Source organism: Heloderma suspectum, chromosome 2, assembly GCF_057233095.1.
Source record: "Heloderma suspectum isolate Gila_16-S chromosome 2, 16-S_ref, whole genome shotgun sequence".
Classification (NCBI taxonomy): Eukaryota; Metazoa; Chordata; class Lepidosauria; order Squamata; family Helodermatidae; genus Heloderma; species Heloderma suspectum.
The window spans coordinates 78460307-78481106 of NC_139459.1; the positions used below are offsets into that span (position 1 = coordinate 78460307).

A 20800-nucleotide genomic window follows, 5' to 3' on the forward strand; every position below is an offset into this window, starting at 1 on the left:
AAGTTGTTCCAAGCTTTTGAGACTTAACTTTCCTGCATGGCTTCTCTTATTGAGCAAGTGACTATACAAACCAGAAATTGTTTGCTTAGCATTTTATTGAAATCCAAGATCCTGGTAGGGATGTCAGAGAATTTCTCCACGAATGTCCGGGAGGCCGAATGCCAACGCATTCGCCCCCCCGAAATTGGTGGAGAAACGATCCGCCCCCCCACCCCAGGATGGGACTTACCCCGTGCGAATGTCCCTCGGGGCGGCGGCTCCCGGCGGCAGTTCGGCGGCAGTGGTGGCGGCGGCCGGTCTTCCGACCAGCTGCCGCCGCCGCCATTTCCAAGTGAAAAAAAAACAACAACAAACGTGATAGGCTACGTAAAGATTTATGTAACCTATCACGGCTAGATTTTCAAAAAACACCGTGATAGGCTACGTAAAAGTTTACGTAGCCTATCACGGCTGACTTTGAAAAAAAAAAAAAGCGCATACACAAATGGTGGTGCCCATGGGTGCCGCCATTTGCATTCCTTATTTTGGCACGGGTAGCCTACGTAAATATTTACGTAGACTATGGCGAAAATAAGGGAAACGCTATGCCCATGGGCGCCGCCATTTGTGTACGCGCTTCCCCCCCCCAAAGTCAGCCGTGATAGGCTATGTAAACATTTATGTAGCCTATCATGGCTGGCTGTAGGCCAGGGACGCAAACGGCGGCGGCTACGGCCGCCGCCATTTGCGTCCCGGCAGAAGAACCTTCGCGGCCGGAGAGGCGGGGCACTCCCCCCGGCCAGAATTTCGGCGGGGAGGGATGGGGCACCTCCCCCCCAGCCTGAATTTTGGTGGGGAGGGACGGGGCGCCTCCCCCCCTGCCCAGAATTTCGGAGGGAGGGACGGAGCGCCTCCCCCCCACTGCGAAGCAAGCTTCGGGATCAGGTAAGTGACTTTTGTCCATCCCTAGATCCTGGCCTGTTGCCCTTGAACAAACCAGGATTCATAAGCTAAGAACAAACCCTGAGTTGTGGTCTTGGCATGTAAAGTGGACAACAATCCAGGATCCTGGGTTCAGATGGCATATTAAGCAAGCCATTTCTGGTTAATTTAATTGCTTGGAATAGAGGGAGGAACCAAGCAGGCGTGAACCAACTAAGTGTGTACACCAACGCACTGCTTGTTCATGGTAAACCAGGATCCTCATGAATCCTGATTTACTGTTCAGTGTGATAGTGGCCATTCACTTTCATTCCTACTTATCTACATCTGCATACTTGTGCACAAATGCACATTATCACAAACCAAGTAGCAAGAAGGTGGGCACCTGCCTCCCTTGTTGCCACTGTGTATCCTACTTCTCTTAAAAGCATCACCCACGTGCATAAATCTGAGGTTACCCCTGTTGTGTATTGGAAGAACTCTACCTATACACAAGATAAGTTGAAACATAACTTTCTCATTTATAATCCAGAAGGAAGTGGGAGCTCTATTAGCTGCTTCAGGAATTAGAGCTTTCCTTCCCAGATGTGGGAGATCATTGGATCCCCTGCAAAAAGACTGACATCAGTTAATAATGAGAAAAGACTGAAGGGTAAAATTATAGCCAATTATTTAAGGATGTTCATACCAAGGAGTTATTTTTCCATGAAGTGTAACTGCAATGATGTAACAAAACATAATTAGGTAAATCTCTAAGCTAATGAATTTTTTTTTAGGAATGATTGACAGGTAAAGAAACGTACTAGCAGTGTCAGGATGTAGCTAGTAATTTGAGTCTCAGACACCATACCTGTAAGCAATCACATTTTGTGCTCTTGTGATCAAGCAAGCTTCCTTATGTCCTAAGTGCTCATTATTCCCTTGGCTCAGGTAGCCAAAGTGCAACAGCTTCCATGTCCATATTTCCTCTCTTCTGGTAATAAACTAGTCAACACTTGGGGCACAGCACTGCTTGCCTTTCTCCTGGAAACAGAATCCTGTAACTATATCCTTGACACGGTCGAACAACATCAGATCCAGATTGTTACTCCTGCTCCCACAGAAGGGAAGGGAGTCTTTAGAAAAAACAGGTAATCCTTAATCAGTAACTCAGGAAGATTTGGATGGTGCACACCCAGAGAGGTCAATTCAGACATTACTTTTGGCCATTTTCTTCACCTATACTGGTCTGGTCTGATCACATGGGAAATCAACCAGGAGCATATTGTTTTTAATTGTGGCAACTGCTGCAACAACTGATATCTATGAGCTTCTGGTTGACATGTTATGCTGACCGCTCCTATAAGTGAAGAAAATGACTGAGGCCAATTTTAGATTATGATTATTTCTTTTGTTTTTGCATTTCGAATTCTAGTGATTAAGGTGTGACAACGAGGGAAAAACTCACCCACTTCTGTGATAATCAGGTATCAGATTCCTCTGCATGTCTTTAATACTGCATTAGAGCAGGAGAACATAAGAAAAGTCATACTGGATCAGACCACTGGTCCATCCAGTCCAGCATTCCGTTCGCACAGTGGCCAACCAGTTGTCCATGGAAACCTACAAGCAGGACATAAATGCAACAGCACCGTCCTGCCCATGTTCCCCAGCAACTGGTGTACATAGGCATTCTGCCTCTGATACTGGAGGTAGCATAAAGCCAGCAGGACTAATAGCCATTGATAGCCTTATCCTCCATGATGTTGTCCAGTCTAAGGATGGACGAAAGTCCCTTACCTGGTCCCGCAGCTGTTTTTGGTGGGGGGGGAGGCGCTTAGGTTCTCCCCCCAAAATTATTGCCGGGGGGGAGGCGCCCCTCCCGGCCGAAATTCAGGCCGGGGGGGAGGCGCCCCATCCCTCGCCGCCGAAATTCTGGCCGGGGGGGAGCGCCCCGTCTCCCCGGCCGCGAAATAAAAAAGTTATGGGGAAAAAAAACACGCGATAGGCTACGTAACGATTTAAGTAGCCTATCACGGCTAACTTTGAAAATCTAGCCGTGATAGGCTACGCAAATCGTTACGTAGCCTATCACGTGCTTGTTTGTTTTTTTAAACTTTACTGGGAAATGGCGGCGGCGGCAGCTGGTCGGAAGATCGGCCGTTGCCCCCGCCGAAACGCCCCCGGGACCCGCCACCAAGAGGGACATTCGACAGAGGTAAGTCCCATCCTGGGGGGGGGGGGTGGAGAATTTCTCCACCAATTTCGGGGGGCCGAATGCGTTGGCATTTGGCCTCCCGTAGATTCATGGAGAAATTCTCCGCCATCCCTAGTCCAATCCCCTTTTAAAGCCATCCAAATTGGTGGCCATTACTACATCTTGTGGAAGTGAATTTAATTTTTACTATGCGCTGTATGAAGAAGTACTTTTTATCTGTCATGGGATGAGCCTGGGTTCTAGTATTATGAGAGAGGGAGAAAAACGTCTCCCTAATCTATATATCTTATTGAAACAGTTTTTTCTCAGTGGGGAATATTTTTGTACACTTCACAAAATAATTGTGCCTGTGAATGCCGTGTCTGGATATAAATTAACTGCACTTTGTAAAAGTAATCTGAAAATACTTTGAATACTATTTTTGTGTGTTAAGGAAAAGGAATATAACCTTTAATTTTCAGTGTGCCCGCCTGAGAAACTTTCACACTACCTTCTCAAGTGGGGCAGTGTTCTATGAACAATGCACTGCTTATAATTATGGAGAAATAGATTGTTGCTCTTTAATCATGTAAATGCTACTAATACTCTTGTTTTGATTAGGACAAATTATGTGAAGTTAATGCAGAAAGTCTGTGTAATTTCAAATAATTCATCCTCCTAATATAACATTAATTTATGGGGGCTATTTCAAGTGTAGCCAAATAAAGACATTTAATCAATAGCATTGTTTGCATCCAGTGAACTTGGTGACACCATCTTACCCAATGGGGCATGGGAACAACCTCTGTTTTGAAAGCAAAGAAATTACGTGTTTTTCATTAAGCCATTGACATCAGTGGATCGTGAAGAAACTAAGACACCTGTGATAAAATCACTGAACATTTTAGGGTTCTTTACAGTAAAAATTATAAAGCAATTATTAAACTAACAGGAAGGAACTTGTGTCTGAATTAAAACCCTTCCCAGTAAATGAAATATTTCAACTGCTGCTAATGCTGCCTTTTTGGTAATTACTAGAGTTGTAATTACCTTATATATCTTGAAGTAAGTGACTTTTCCATTGGAGTAAGGATGAATAGTCAGTAGCCCTTTCCATGCCTTATTTCCATGTGTATATTGAAAGTGGAGAAGGGGAATGTGATCATCTTTCTAGCCTCTGACCACAGTACATTGAGCAGAAGGTACAGAGGGGATTTCTATGTGAATCTCTTTCATAGCCTCCACTGAACTCATGAAGTTTAGGGGATAAGGGCAATAGATATAATCTGCTCCTGTCCCCCTCTTCACATTCAGTATATGGCTATGCATGAAGGGATGATAACTCACCCACCTGGTGAAATGATCTCCTCTCTGAAGTACATCAGGTTTCAACAGTAGCATGTTTGGGGCATTTATTGAAAAAATATTTGTTTACTTTGGCTTTCCCCCAGCCATGCAGCCATGAGCTATCTATGTCCCAGCCCCATTATATTAGTGTATGTGTGTGTGTGTGTGTATGTGTGTGTGTGTGTGTGATTTTTGTTTGTTTGCTTTGATTCTTTTTTAAACTGCTTTGGGATTTGTTTCAAATGAGAAGCGGTATATAAATATTGCTATTAATATATTGATGTAGGTATGTATGTCACATCTCCAACTGATGACGCTGAAAATAGGAGGCTGAAGCAGTCATCCTTTCTCATTGGCTGAAAATACATAAGAGCAGCCAGTCTCTGTCAGGCAAGGAATGTCACATCTGCAGTTAAAAACTGAGAGGTTAGATGACTCGTAGCCACCAGTCTCCTGTAATCGCAGCATTTCCTTTCAAACTCACTATCTGAGCAACTCATCTCTGGTAAAATCTGATTCTCCTTTCCTTTTGTTCTTTCAGATTTTCTTGCTCCTTGGGTTGATGCTCTGACCAGGCATACTCCCTATTCATGGATTAAGTTCCACACTGTGGGAGCAAACCAACTGACTTTTGGTTCTCACACTGGATTATGAACCTCAGCCATAAGTTTATGTCTTTATTTTTGTTTTGGCTGCTGTTCCTCCTCTTCTGTTCTTGCCACATTCTGCATCTGAGTCTGCAAGTCTTATGGCAGGCTTGATTCTCCAATATTCTGCTGGGTGTCTGTTTTTATGCTAAAACCCATGTAATTTTAGGGCACAATCCTATAGCTGCTAGACAGCATCTAGACAGCCATAGGGTTTTTCAGTTTCTAGGAACTGAGCTCGGTTCCCAGAAATCTGACTCCCTGTCCCCTCCCTTGCCGCCTTGTAGGAGGCACAGTTCATCCCTGGCTCCGTGCTTGTAAGAGCAGCATGGAGTGGCCAAAAAGGGTGCATTCCTGGGGGCGGGGCAGGGAGGGGACCATTGAAGCTCTGGTATGACACTTCCTATGCCCTGTCTGGCCTCCCCCTCCCTGCTCCAAGGTGCCCTGGTTAGACAGTCGAAATTGGCTGTCTAGCCACAAATGCAGGGTGTCTGGAGCACAGAGGAAAGGATCCCCTCTGTACTCCACCTGACCTGCATTGGATAGTCGGCCACCTCCAAGTTCAGAAGCAGCCAACTATCCCCATAGGATTGCGCCCTTAAACATTTTTTGATTGATGTAAATTTCTATACATCTTTTACTAAACTCAAAGCAGTTTACATTAAAACTGCTTTGAGCTTAGTAAAAGATGTTTACAAATGCCTTAAATAGCATGCTTGTTAGAGGCCGTAGCAACACTTTTCCCTCCACATGTGAGTGATTTCAAATTTCCATTGATTTCAAAGGATGCAGTCAGATGCTGCACATGTATCCACAGTTGCGTACAGGCAAATCCCATTGAAATAACAAATCAACAAAACTGGACAACACTGTTAAGGAGCAGAGTTTAGAAATCCCAGACTATCTGCATCCAAAACCTTTAACCTTATAGATGTTCTAAGCTTTAGCTTTTATTCCTTGCTAAGCTATCCATTGTTTCCAATTATTCTTAGCAGATATATGGAGAGAAAAAAACTATTCCTGGATGCACAGACATGTAACAAAATGCATTGTTATCGATATGTATCATTGGTTCAATGTAGCCACTTCATCCTTACTGCTGCATTGATTTTTGCCATCTAACCTTCTTTGTTAATCAAATCCTCTGCCGGAATCTCTGATGGACTCGGCAATCTGTCTCATGCAGAGAATAAAATGCTTCACGAGGACTTTGAAGCAGCAAGAGCACCATCTGTAGCTTGGCTTAAAGGGCTTAAATATATTTGTGGCAAACTCTCACTTGTATTGAAGCGTTGAAAAGAGTCTCATTCCTGACAGTATGCAAACAGGTGTAGGTTTAATGTTTCTCCTCTAAATATGCAATATAAAGAGATACTACTGATTTGGATCAGGCCATCATTAAAATGCCAGTTATCAGAACACCAAGTAAGGGCGTTCCTCACTAGCTGTGGTGAGCTGCTACAATCCTAGGTGGGTGTTGATAAAGCTGTCCATCCACAGGCAGAACAGATCCCCCCTCTGCCATGCCTCCTCACATCTGCCCTGGCTTGGGGGATCCTCCAGAGCAGATATGGGAGGTGTGGGGAGAGAACAAGACAGGAAGTTCCATTCATGTAACACTGGATGTAGCCGAATGAATGGAATACAGGTGATATCCTCAGAACCAACATAACTTCGGTAATCCAGTTGCTATGGCCTTGGATCTGAGAATTGTTAGCATCAGAAATATATGAGCTGAATAAAACCATTTTTGAAGAGTTCCTTAAATAAATAGCTTCTTTCAGATTTTCCTCATTCCCATAAAGCATCCCAGCCCTACTACAGTCACAGTACCTAAATATTATTTTTCAGGATCACTTGATCACGAACATGGTAGCAATCTTGAAAAAAAATCCACCTCAGATCAGGGGGAACCTGGTTGGGCAAAACTGCGTAGGAAAGTTAGCTGGAGTTTGGAGCGCTGCTATTTCAGGGAGCATCAACCACCACTATTTTGTTTTTTAAAACAAACAAACCTATTCCAAAGGAAGCAGCCATTCTTTAAATCAGGTGGGCAAGACATTGCCACAGGGGTATGGCCCCCCATTACCATTTTTGTATTCCCGCTGTGTTCCCCTGCCATTGCCACCCAGTTTGACACCACAATGATAGCAACTTAAATCACAGCAATTCTGCAGGGAAACAAGGGGCAAGGGGAGGACAAACCTTGTTTTTGAGCAGAGTTGTGGTCCCAGAAGCCTCATGGAAGTGTGATTCTGTTTGACAATAAGGTTTGTGCTTCCAACAGGCCTTTTTTTCCCTGCAAAATTGCTACAATTTTTGTCATCACAGTGGCAAATTCAGTGGCCACAGCAACTTGGGCAGTGGTGGAGGTGGGGTGCAGGTCCTGGTGGGTTCCAAGTAGGAAAGGTGCAGGCACCCGATTCTGTCCAGGAACCTGGTGGAACCACCCCTGCCCACCACCCCGAGCCCTGCTCGCTGAGCTCCTGCCCCCACTCACCCCCGTCTGTTCTTGCTGAGCAGCCCGCACTCAGCCCGGTGTCCTCGTCAAGCTCCGCGATTGCCATTTTTTAAAAAATAAAATGGCGATCACAAAATGGGCATATTTGCATATGCATGGACATGCACATTTCGCAAAAGCTCATATTTGCGTGTGCGTGAAAATGCACATTTTGCAGTAATGCGCATTTAAGGAATACGCAGATATGTACATGCGCAAAATGTGCATTTTGCGCACGTGCAAATATGCACATTTTTGCAATCGCCATTTTATTTTTTAAACATGGCGGTTGAGGAGCTTGAAGAGGGCACCGGGGTGAGTGCAGGCTACTCACCGAGCGCAGGAGGGCATCAAGTGCATTCTGGGGACTGGCAAGTGGGAGCAGGGGCTGGGCGGGCATTTGGAGAACCCGGATGGGTGTGGGTTTGCACATCCCTAGTTCCAAGAGGGGGGCAATGCAGCCCCTCCACCCCCAGAAGTGGCCCACCCCTACTTTAAATGAAAACTGCCATCTCACAAATCTAAAAGGCTGGGGGGGGGGGTTGGAGGAAATCTGTGGAGATGCATCCACTGGCCCCAACCTGATACTGAGGGCATGACTCTTACTTCTTGCTTGACTTGTGTGTGGCTTCTGCCAAAGTGAAAAAAGGCTATTATTCAATCAACCATTTGCAGGTACAAAGGCTTATATAGATGCATGGATGGGTTTTTCATGTCAGTTTCCAGCAGAAGCATCAGCACTTGTGCACAATATTTTATTTCAAGACTGCATATTCCTTGTGCTAGTGGCCTGCTATGATTTAAATAAAGAAGGTAACTTAATATATGTTGGAAACGTTAACTCCTTGGACAGATTTCCTTTTTAAAATCACGAGTCTTTGCTTTAAGCCATCACACACTGAAATACTAAACCAGTTTGTCCTGGCAGCCAAGACTTCAGATAATATCGGTGTTGAGGGGATGGGATAGGAATTTGGGTCAGTCTGAAATTTGCATGCATTTGTCGAATTAAACAACAAATTTATGGTTTTGAAACAGGCCTATATAATGATAAGGATGACTGATACAGTGTTTCGATGGAGGCTGTCATCGCTGGCTTTTTAACAGCAATTCCTATCAGCAGTTTTACCAAAATAATTGATTGGTAAATTCCACCACCCCCTTCATGGATCACTGACTTGTTGTGGCGAAGGGGCTTGCATCACTCAGTGAAGCCATAAGCTATGCTGTGCAGGGCCACCCAAGACGGACAGGTTATGGCAGAGAGTTCTGACAAAATATGGTCCACTGGAGAAGGAAATGGCAACCCACTCCAGTATTCTTGGCCAAGAAAACCCCATGGAACATATCACAAGGCTAAAAGAGATGACGCCGGAAGATGAGCCCCTCAGGTCGGACGGTGTCCAATATACTACTGGGGAAGAGCAGAGGGAATTTCCAAGTAGTGCCAGAAAGAGTGAAGCGGCTGGGCCAAAGCCGAAAGGACACTCAGCTGTGGATGTGTCTGGTGGTGAAAAGAAAATCTGATGCTGTAAAGAACAATATTGTTTAGGAACTTGGAATGTAAGATCAATGAATCAAGGTAAGCTGGAGGTGGCCAAACATGAGATGGCAAGATTGAACATCGACATCTTGGGAATCAGCGAACTAAAATGGACAGGCATGGGCGAATTTAATTCAGGTGACCATCATATCTACTACTGTGGCAAGAATCCCTCAGAAGAAATGGAGTAGCACTCATAGTCAACAAAAGGGTGGGAAAAGCATTACTGGGGTACAATCTTAAAAATGATAGAATGATCTCAGTACGAATCCAAGGCAAACTGTTCAACATCACAGTAATTCAAGTCTATGCCCCAACCACTGATGCCGAAGAAGCTGAGGTTGATCAGTTCTATGAAGACCTACAACACCTTCTAGAACTAACACCAAAAAAAGATGTCCTCTTCATCATAGGGGATTGGAATGCTAAAGTAGGAAGTCAAGAAATCACTGGGATAACAGGCAGGCATGGCCTTGGTGTACAAAATGAAGCAGGACAAAAGCTAATAGAGTTTTGCCAAGAGAACACGCTGATCATAGCAAACACTCTTTTCCAACAGCACAAGAGACGACTCTACACATGGACATCACCAGATGGTCAATATCGAAATCAGATTGATTATGTCCTTTGCAGCCAAAGATGGAGAAGCTCTATACAGTCAGTCAAAACAAGACCTGGAGCTGACTGTGGCTCAGATCATGAGCTTCTTGTTGCAACATTTCGGCTTAAATTGAAGAACGTAGGGAAAACCACTAAACCATTCAGGTATGACCTAAAGCATATCCCTGATGAATATACAGTGGAGGTGAGGAATAGATTTCAGGGATTAGACCTGATAGACAGAGTGCCTGAGGAACTATGGACGGAGGTCCGTAACATTGTTCAGGAGGCAGCAGCGAAATCCATCCCAAAGAAAAAGAAGTGCAAGAAAGCCAAGTGGCTGTCTGATGAGGCTTTAGAAGTAGCTGAGGAAAGAAGGGAAGCGAAAAGCAAGGGAGAAAGGGGAAGATATATCCAACTGAATGCAGAGTTCCAGAGAATAGCAAGGAGAGACAAGAAGGCCTTCTTAAATGAACAATGCAAAGAAATCGAGGAAAACAACAGAATGGGAAAGACTAGAGATCTCTTCAAGAAAATTGGAGATCTCAAGGGAACGTTTTGTGCAAAGACGGGCATGATAAAGGACAATGAAGACAGGGACCTAACAGAAGCAGATGAGATTAAGACGAGGAGGCAAGAATACACAGAAGAACTATACAGGAAAGATCTGAATGTCCCTGATAGCCATGATAGTGCGGTCACTGAACTTGAGCCGGACATCCTCGAGAGTGAAGTCAAGTGGGCCTTAGGAAGCATTAGTAACAACAAAGCTAGCGGAGATGACAGTATTCCAGCTGAGCTATTTAAAATCCTAAAAGATGATGTTGTTAAAGTGCTGCATTCAATATGCCAACAAATCTGGAACACTCAACAGTGGCCGCAAGACTGGAAAAGGTCAGTTTACATTCCAATTCCAAAGAAGGGCAACGCCAAAGAGTGTTCAAACTACTGCACAATTGCGCTCATTTCACATGCCAGCAAGATGATGCTCAAAATCCTACAAGCTAGGCTTCAGCAGTATGCGAACCAAGAACTACCGGAAGTACAAGCTGGGTTTCGAAGAGGCAGAGGAACTGGAGATCAAATCGCCAACGTTCGCTGGATCATGGAGAAAGCAAGAGAATTCCAGAAAAACATCTATTTCTGCTTCATTGACTATGCTAAAGCCTTTGATTGTGTGGATCACAACAAACTGTGGCAAATTCTTAAAGTGATGGGAGTACCAGACCACCTTACCTGTCTCCTGAGAAACCTGTACGAGGGACAAGAAGCAACAGTAAGAACCAGACATGGAACAACCGAGTGGTTCAAAACTGGGAAAGGAGTATGACAAGGCTGCATATTGTCACCCTGCTTATTTAACTTATATGCAGAGGATATCATGAGAAACGCGAGGTTGGATGAATCACAGGTCAGAATTAAGATTGCCGGGAGAATTATCAACAACCTCCGATATGCAGATGATACCACCGTAATGGCAGAAAGCGAAGGGGATCTAAAGAGCCTCTTGTTGAGGGTGAAAGAGGAAAGTGAAAAAGCTGGTTTGAAACTCAACATTAAAAAAACTAAGATCATGGCATCTGGCCCCATCACTTCCTGGCATATAGAAGGGGAAGAAATGGAAGCAGTGACAGATTTTACTTTCTTGGGCTCCAAGATCACCGCAGATGGTGATTGTAGCCATGAAATTAAAAGACGCTTGCTGCTTGGGAGGAAAGCTATGGCAAACCTAGGCAGCATAGTAAGAAGCAGAGACATCACCTTGCCAACAAAGGTCCATCTAATCAAAGCTATGGTTTTCCCAGTAGTAACGTATGGCTGTGAGAGCTGGACTATAAGGAAGGCTGAGCGCCAAAGAATTGATGCTTTCGAACTGTGGTGCTGGAGAAGACTCTTACGAGTCCCCTGGACTGCCAGGAGGTCAAATCAGTCCATCCTAAAGGAAATCAACCCTGAGTGCTCATTGGAAGGACAGATACTGAAGCTGAAGCTCAAATATTTTGGCCACCTAATGCGACGAGAAAACTCTCTGGAAAAGACCCTGATGCTGGGAAAGACTGAAGGCAAAAGGAGAAGGGGATGACAGAGGATGAGATGGCTAGATAGCATCACTGATGCAATGAATATGAACTTGAGCACACTCCGGGAGAGAATGCAGGACAGGAAGGCCTGGCGTGCTATGGTCCATGGGGTCGCGAAGAGTCAGACACGACTGAACGACTGAACAACAACAACAACAAAATTCCACCACATCCTGTGGTGCTGCTTTTGTTTTTCTCCTTCAAAGCATTTGTTCCCAAAGGTTTAGTGGATTAGTGACTTTTTCATCAGCAAAACAGAGGGGATGGGAAAGGAACAGGGAAAATTTAAGCAGCTTTCCAAAAAAACTTAAGTGAAGAAAATAAGATGGTTAGAGATGGCCCTGCTTGATTGATTAGGGTTCCTGTGAAGAGAGCTCTATGGGTACACATTTTTTAAAGTGTGCATCCAAAAGTGCACTCCCAACCCATGACTAAAACAGGTCTTGTGGCCTTCCAGATGTTTGGCCTACAACTCCTCTGAGCCCTAGCCAGCATAGCCAATGCTGAGGGCTAATGGGAATTGTAGGCCAAAACATCTGGAGGGCCACAAGCTGCCCGCTCCTGGACTAAAATGTGACAATGCGCATTTTTCAAAAATCCACATTTTTATACAGTACACATTTTTTGAACCAGCATCCTAAGTTAGGGAAGGAGAAGCTTTGCTTGCAAAATTCGCTCACGTTCATGTTCGGAAAGTTTTGGTCACCAGCGACCCATAACAAAATTCTTGTACATCGCTGCCATTTGATGCCCTGTTGAAATGATGTCAATCAAGTGACAGTGTCCAGTGGGGAGGGCTAGCCCACTGCTTCATGAGATGCTCGTCATGTGTTTGGACCAAATGCCTGAAGAGGTCTTAGGGGGAACAAAGAACAGGTTTCACCTCAACAGCTGTAAGAAAAACTCCAACGAGAAGGATTCAAAACAGCCTGGGTAACTTTATAACAAGATTTAAAAATCTTAAATCTTTTTAAATTTAAAAAGAAAGCATTAACAGCACAGCTTTTGTTGAAGACCAAAAGTTGTTGTAAGGAATGCCCCCCCCCTTATACAGCTGTATATTTGTGAAGGAGGCTCCATTTTGCTTCATGCTCAAATGCTGTGTATGAAGAAAAGAAAAGAAAGTGTTGACACAAATCAGGGCCGAAGAGATAAATGTCATGCTCTGAGGTAAACAGCATTTATGGGCTTCTACCTACTATTTGTCTTTACTGGCAGATTGCCCTGAGTAGATGAATAGAGAAGGGGAGAAATGCAAAATATATTTCTCTGTTTTCTTTTCAGCTAGAGTTTAAAGCACTTGGCTTAGGATTTGAATAATGTGGAATGTTGCTTCAAATGTACCCATAGCAGGAGTTTGTAGATTCAGTGACAAAATAAGAGACTTGATGGGAGCGAATGGCTAATATTGGGCTTGGATAGGAAAAACTCAAGTTTAAATCCCCACACATCTTTGAACTTTGAAGCTTACTTAAGCCATAGTCCAGTATCCTCTTACCTAGGCGTAAGTCCCACTGAACTCAGTGGGTAGATAAGTATAGGCTTGCCCTGTTAAAGGACCTTGGCAGATCATTATCTTTCAGCCTAATTGATCAAAAACGGCTATCGTGGGATTATAAAACCTGAGTTCCTTTGAAGCAAGCTACAATAAATCAGTACAAATTCCCATTTTATTATAGTGAGATCTTTTAGGCCACATAAATATTGTACACCTAGTCTGTACAATATTGTTGCAAGCATGTTCTTGGAATATACAAAATGGCCTTCTCTCAAGGTTTTTGTGTAGCTTCTACACAACTGGGGCAGGGGACCACAGCAAAGGGAGCAGTAACCACATGCCATCATCTCCACCCCAGCTTGTGTGGCAGGAGCCTTGGGCCCACCATGGTGTGGACTGATAGTTTAGGCCCTTCCTGCAACCTGGATGTGTTGCAGACATGGCAGCCTCCAAGCTGGGTTGGTGCTTTGAAGCACCATCCCAATATCTCTTAGGGGGATCCCCCTTTTAGAACATGGGGTGCCACCACCTCTGCTTATCCCTGAAATGGATCCAGCCCAATGCCTCCAGTGCCTGCAATGAAAGGAGGTTGTGACAAAGGTAACATGTATGCCACCGCTATGAACGACACTGCTGTTAAGAGAAAGGCAAAAACTCCATTGTGCATGGCTCCATCACACAGGAGAGTAAAATTCCTTCCCAGCCTATTAATTAGACGCTATCTTCTGTCCATGCCAAAACATGGGAGGGCTGACTGGGGAAGTCAGCAATGACCGCAGCTATGTGTGGGGCACTTCTTTATGCCCCAGAAGCAAACCAGAGAGGGAAATCTCTCTCCAAAGTTTTCTCTGCTGTTTCCGTTCCTGTGAATCAACCAGCAATGCTGATTGGCCCCTGAATTCCCCTCATTGGGCCTTATTGCTATAAGTTGCCTTGGGAGGGCTTCTGCCCTGAAAAGCGGCCGAGTAATATTTTACATAACTAAATAAGTCATTCCTGGCTTGTTGTGCAGCCATGTGGACCCTAGGCCACCTGCCCTGCCACAGTGAAGGCAAACGCACCACCCCCTCTCCCTGTGTGGTGGTGCAAACTGTCAGCTTGATGTGAGAGTAAGGAAGACAATCTGTTCTTGTGAGTTCCCCTTCCAATTCATTCCCTACTAGTCAGTGAAGGCTGGTGCGTTCGGTGTGAATCCATTCTGGGTTTCAATCAGAACCAGCCAGAACTCTAAATGAGCTATCCAAGGTGCTTAAACCTATCCCCCAAATAGGTTCAGCACCTTGGATAGCTCCCTTATGCTTCTGTCTGGTTCTGACTGAATCCAGGAGTGGATTTACAGCCCCACCAAATTGGAGCCACTAGCCTCCACTGCTTCTAGCAACTGGGATAGGGATGTTAGAGAAATCCTCTGCGGATTCAAATCTGTGGCTGATCAGCACCACTTACCTCCGCTCCAGGAGGATTGGAGGCAGAACGGCACTCGGATGCTTCTTCCACCAGAGCCATTCGCCTCTTCCGGGCCAATCGCCATTTCTTTTCTTTTTTTAAATGGTGATCGGCAGGATGTGCCCATAGACTTACATGCAAAATAGAGCCGTAAATCTTGCGTATAAGCCTATGGACACATAGACTTATATGCATGATTCACGGTTCTATTTGCGTATAAGTCTATGGGCACATCCTGCCGATGGCCTTTTCTTTCTTTTTTTAAAGAAATGGCGATTGGCCCAGAAGAGGTGAATGGCTCTGGCCAGCAAGGTAAGCGGCCCTATAGCCGGTGCGACTCCACGCAGTCCTTGCAGAGCGGAGCCGCTCCAGAGGATTCGGGGGGGGGGAGGAATGGATCACCCCCCCATGGATTCCCCACCAGAATGGACAGTGGGGAATCTGTACACCCCTACTCTGGGACTGTGAAAAAGGAGCAGCATAAGGCAAAATTGGTGCATTTAGAAAATAGCTGACAGCTATTAAGAAGGAAATGGGATTTTCTATAAATGGAGCAAATATTTGTATCATTAAGCAAGTGTGAATAAATAAGTTATAAGAATGTAATGCACTTGAATCTGAGAAACTTCAAATAACATTTCTTTATATCTAATGAACAAGACTCGGGAATGATACATACTTGTTTATTTTAATATTAATATTCTTTAAATATCATAAATAGAAAACATAAATAAATTAATCCTCATGTTTAACTTTAAAATCCATGTTCAAATAACATTATAAGTCAAGATATATTGAGATGGTGAGTGTACGGATTATGTGCTTGAATCACTGTGAAAAAGCTTTTCTATAGTACAGTGATTAAGGGTATGGTTCAAAGCAACCCTATGATGTTCTGATGGATGTTTTTTGAGAGATTTGGAGAAGTTGAATTGTGTGCATTAGTAGAAGGGAAATGATTCCTGTGAAAGTAAGTCATATACTTAAAGATTGTGGGAACTTTAGAAATCTATTACTATGGACTGGACATAGGTATAACAAATGGATGTGAGTTCCATATCCTTTTCTCCTGCAGAGTAAGTAGTCTGGTTCATCCAACACAGGATGATGCATGGTGAAAGGGCTTTCTGTGGTTTTCCATATCTGCATATGGTTTTCTGCTGTCTTGGGCTCCTAGCAGTGGGTTGCCAACCTAAGCACACATATGACCCAATGCTGTTTAGAGTTAGGTACTGCTATGCTTATTGAAATCATTGAGTTTAAGCATGTCTAACATGACATATGATTTACATTTATTTAAATGTGTGAGATACAATTTCAAATATATTTTTAGGTCCATAGCTCTGCTAGACCTCATGTGCATAATCATCCATTTACTTTTCCATAAAAAGGGTTTCAGTGTTCACTTTTACATATCTTCACTGAATATTGCACCATTGTGGCCCCAATTCTATTATGTCATTTCATTGTGTTGATCTGTGATATTCAAATTTTCCCTGTCCATATGGGTGTCCCTTTCCCATTTGCAGAATCTAAAATGAAAAGATAGCTTGCATGAAAAAAGCAGAAATTGTTACTGGTTTTTTCCATTGTGGAAGGAAAATTATGAGAAATGAACCCAATATCTAAGCATCATGGGATGTTAGTGTTTTTATGTATATAATTTTTATTTGATTAATTAGTGTAACAGACAAAAAAGCAGAAATTGTGTTCCCTGGGGCTAGATCTATCAGAGTTTTGAAATGTATGTTCAGCAGACTACATACAAATGAACACAAGTGTAGTGTCATATTGAATTTATTAAAATCCTTTTAGTATAATCAAAACTACATCCACTTGCCCAATGATTGTGTAATAACTAATGTTTTCATTTATTCCGATTACGTAAATTTAACAACTAGCTTGTAAAAATAAAGGTCACCAATTAATTTGTGTATCATTCTGAAAATCTGTGTTGCACCCAGAATCCTAGTCTCTGCTTTACTGAAGAAAACAGTTGCTACCTAACACCCCTGGTAGAGAGAAAGAACCAAAATAGCTGCAGGGAAGTGCTGTGGATTCTCTCTTGGCTCCCTCCATCAACAGAATTTCTAACTAAGATCCAATTACAGAATATTCATTATTGATGATAATAAGTGAGCTGTAAAGAACACACATTTACTTTCTGATCCCAGGCAGCTGAAAGTTTCAGCAACCTTTTAAAACATGTAAACTCAGCACCTTTCAAATAAGCCTAGAATGCACCCAGGTTTCCAGGTTGTCTTCAAGACAGCCGAAGTATCAGAGCTGTGACATGTGTTTGTTTCATTTTATCCCATCCATCCAAGGAGCTCAGAACAGCATACATGGATCAGTGGAAGAGAAATGCTTTGCATGCACAAGATTCCAGGCTCAGTGCCTGGCATGTCCAGTTAACACATCTCAGGTTGCAAAGCTGGGAAATAGCTCTACCTAATTCCCATGAGACCTGCTCCCAGTCCAAGTAGACAGCATCAAGCTAGATAGATCAGTGATTTATGGTAGCTTCATATATTCTGTCAGTTAGGTTGAGAGATAGCTAGGGATGGACAAAAGTCCCTTACCTGTTCTCGAAGCTTGCTTCGCGGTGGGGGGGAGGTGCTTCGGTTCTCCCCCTGAAGTTCAGGCGAGGGGGGGGAGGCACCCCGCCTCGCCCGGCCAAAATTCAGGCTGGGGGGGGAGGCGCCCCATCCCTCACCGGCGAAATTCAGGCCGGGTAAAAGCGCCCCGTCTACCCAACCGCGAAAAAAAAGTAAAACACACACACACACACCTGTGATAGGCTACGTAACGATTTACGTAGCCTATCACGGCTAGATTTCCAAAGTCAGCCGTGATAGGCTACGTAAATCGTTACGTAGCCTATCACGGGGGTGGTTTTTTTTTTTTTACTTTACTTTTTTCTTTTGCAATGGCGATGGCGGCAGCCGGTCAGGAGACCGGCTGCCGCCCCCGCCCCTGACGAAACGCCGCTGAAACGCCGCCAGGACCCACCGCCGAGAGGGACATTCGGCCACGGTAAGTCCCATCCCGGGGTGGGCGGGGGGCCAGCGGAGAATTTCCCCACCAATTTTGGGGGGCTGAATGCGTTGGCACTCGGACCCCTGAAGTTTTGGGGAGAAATTCTCGGCCATCCCTAGAGATAGCAACATAGTTAAAGTCTGGAACTTGCTATCGCAAGATGTTGTGATGGCCGCTAAATTGGATGGTTTTAAAAGGGGATTACACAAATTCTTGGAGGATAAAGTTTAAAATGGATACTAATCATGATGGAGAAATATATAAAACATCCAGTACTGGAGGCAGTATGCCTCTGTATACCACTTGCTGGAGACCACGAGTAGGAGGGTGCTATTCTACTACAGGCATCTGATTGGCACTGTGGGAACAGAATTCTGGACTAGATAGACCTTTGGTCTGATTCAACATGGCTCTTACATTCTTATGACTGACTAGCATGGATATTAAATGAGCTTCTTGGTTGCCCAAGTCCAGCAGTCTAGACACATCACACAAGCTCTAGAAGGCAGAATAAGAAAGAAAGAAAAAAATCAAAGGGAAATATGCTATGGCAAGTGTGTGGACAGAACAAATAGAATTTTCAGCTTATCATTATGATTTTGGGAGTTAGTCATTTTCTGCACCCAAGTTCAGCAGGCACCCTTGGGTCAGAAAATGTTAACTTCTTGGTCCTCCCTCCCTGCCCCCGCCCCCATCCAGGAAGTTGTGTACCTACATTGTTTTCAATGGTATGGGCCAGCTGTGTGTGCCTTTTCCCCCTGGTTAGGACCAGTTGCACTTGGTCCTGAATGGTGCTTCTATGCAGGGTACACCTAAACCCTGAAACACATGAATTAATGATCATGTGTCTCTGAGCTCATCTGCATTGCTGTTGTTGCTCAGTAATTACAGCCTGAATACTTCCATCTAGGAGAGGCTTACACAACTTGTGACCCACTAAGCTAAATGCAACCTAGATGCCTTGTCTTATGTGTTGCCAGGGTATGTGACAACCCTTCTGTTTTTGCAATCCTAGATAGGCAACTAAACTAGGACTTAGGTAGTGGCCATATACTGAATCAGAGCATTGATCCATCTAGGCCAGTATTGTCAGCACTGACTGACAGCAGCTCTCCCGGGTTTCAGGCAGGATTCCTTCCTAGCCCTACTTGAAGATGCCGGGGATCGAACCTGGGACCTTCTGCATGCCAAGCATGTGCTCCGCCACTGAGGTATGGTCCCTCCCATACACATGGGCTGCCACATAATGCTGTTGGGCGGTGTGTGTCTTGGGGGATTTTATGTTTTGCTGGCCTGCCTAAACTAGGATTAGGGGAAGAGATGAAAGAGCCCTGGCACCTCTTGTTTTGGAAATAAACCACCATTGTTTAGATCTTTAATATTATTCACATGATAAAAGCATGAATAAAACCTGTATGCTAAACTTAAGAACACAAGAAGAGCCTGTTGGATCAGACCAAGGTCTATCTCTAGTCCTTCATTCTGTTTCCCTTTCCCACAACTACCTATGGGAAGGCCAAAAGGAGAATATGAGGGCAACTGCCCTCGCTCAATGTACACACTGTAAATCCCTTTGGAATTGATCTTAGCAGTCTCAGTTATGATGACCAGGGTTTGGAAGAGCCTGCAAAGTAATCACTTCAACTTTCCATTGCTTTGGATTGCAAAATAGTGGCCCTCCATTTCGTGACTTGTGGTCACGGGGTTTCTGAAGACTCCAGTGTAAATGCAGACTGTACTGCCTCAGCAAATCTTGGTCTTGTGACATGTGCAGCAGAACATTATCATAGGGATAGGCTGAGGGAAAGAGAGAACTGCTGGACTGAACTGCTGAGAACCATGATGGATTATTTAATAGAAGGAATTGTTGAAATGTTTATATTTTAACCATCTACCAAGGCTTCTGCCTGAGATAGGGGATGGACTTCTTTTTCAATGGGGCTTCACTTCCAAATGCTCTCTGCAGTACTGAATTCAGTCTTCTTCCTTACAATGACCTCAGGGTTCATTTAAATGTGAGGATTATTTCAGTGCCTGGAGATGGTACTGATGCAGTCATGGTGCATTTAAATGAGATTTGGTTTGAACCATGGGGTAGTCCATGGGACAGGAAGCAGGCATTTCCTGAAAAAGCCGCTTCTGTCTGCATGATAAGTGTGTGATAAGTCTTCATTCAGAAGTTATTAGTCATTAAGCTCTTGGTAGGAAACTGGATTTGAGATGGCATTTTCAATTATCCCAAGTGTCAGGGGAAAGTCATTAGAACTACCTTGTAAAAGCAGAAACATGTACCGGTCTTGACTAAGACACAGTGGGACTTGCTTTTGAGTAGACAGGATTGCACTGTGAGTATGTAGAATAATCCTTGGATTGTTGCCTACAATAGACTGATGTGAGTATATTGATTTCTCTGAAACTATTATTTACTGATAAAGCCGCAATTCTGAACTAGCATAAAACATCCGAGTCTAGGGTGGGCAACTTGTGTCCCTTCAGATGTTTTGGCCTACAGTTCCCAAAATCCCTCATCACTGGCTGTGTTGGCTAGAGTTGATGGGAGTTGTAGGCCAAAACATCTGGAGGGACACAAGTTGCTCACCTTTGTCCTAATCCCACTGAAATTAAGTTTTCCATTTTACTCTTCACATAGTTATGAATAACAGCCATTCACCTTACATCAGAAAAGGTAAATGCATGCATTCGGGGACACCCTTGGGGTAGAAGCTAAGCCTGCCCCTTGATCTGGAATGAGAAGCATTCCAGATTTTATCTCAGTTCAGCTGTATCCAAGATGTCAGCCCATTTACTTTGGTTTATAAAACTCAGCAGGAGACACTGCAAACTAAGCTACCACCTTCAGTTTGGCAGAACACAACTCGGGGAGCTGGTTGGCCACTGTGCGAACAGAATGCTGTGCTAGATCAACCCTTGGTCCGATCCAGGATGGCTGTTCTTTTGTTCTGAAATGGTAGGTAGATTGTTGGATCAATGGAATCAGAGCA

At 44.1% G+C, this 20800-nt stretch overlaps 1 protein-coding gene across 9 annotated transcripts in view; it reads left to right on the forward strand.

Moving 5' to 3' along the window:
* Positions 1-20800, forward strand: part of PRR16 (proline rich 16) — a 197471-nt gene that overhangs the window by 172452 nt on the left and 4219 nt on the right. The window contains exons 4-5 of one of the 9 annotated variants that reach the window (XR_014787697.1): positions 2336-2387; positions 4986-10222. The exons of 7 other annotated variants lie outside the window; for them this stretch is intronic. The gene's annotated coding sequence lies outside the window, so the exon portion shown is untranslated. Of the gene's footprint in view, positions 1-2335; positions 2388-4985; positions 10223-20800 lie in introns of those variants that run through there. One more of the 9 variants, XR_014787698.1, reaches the window with a different exon arrangement.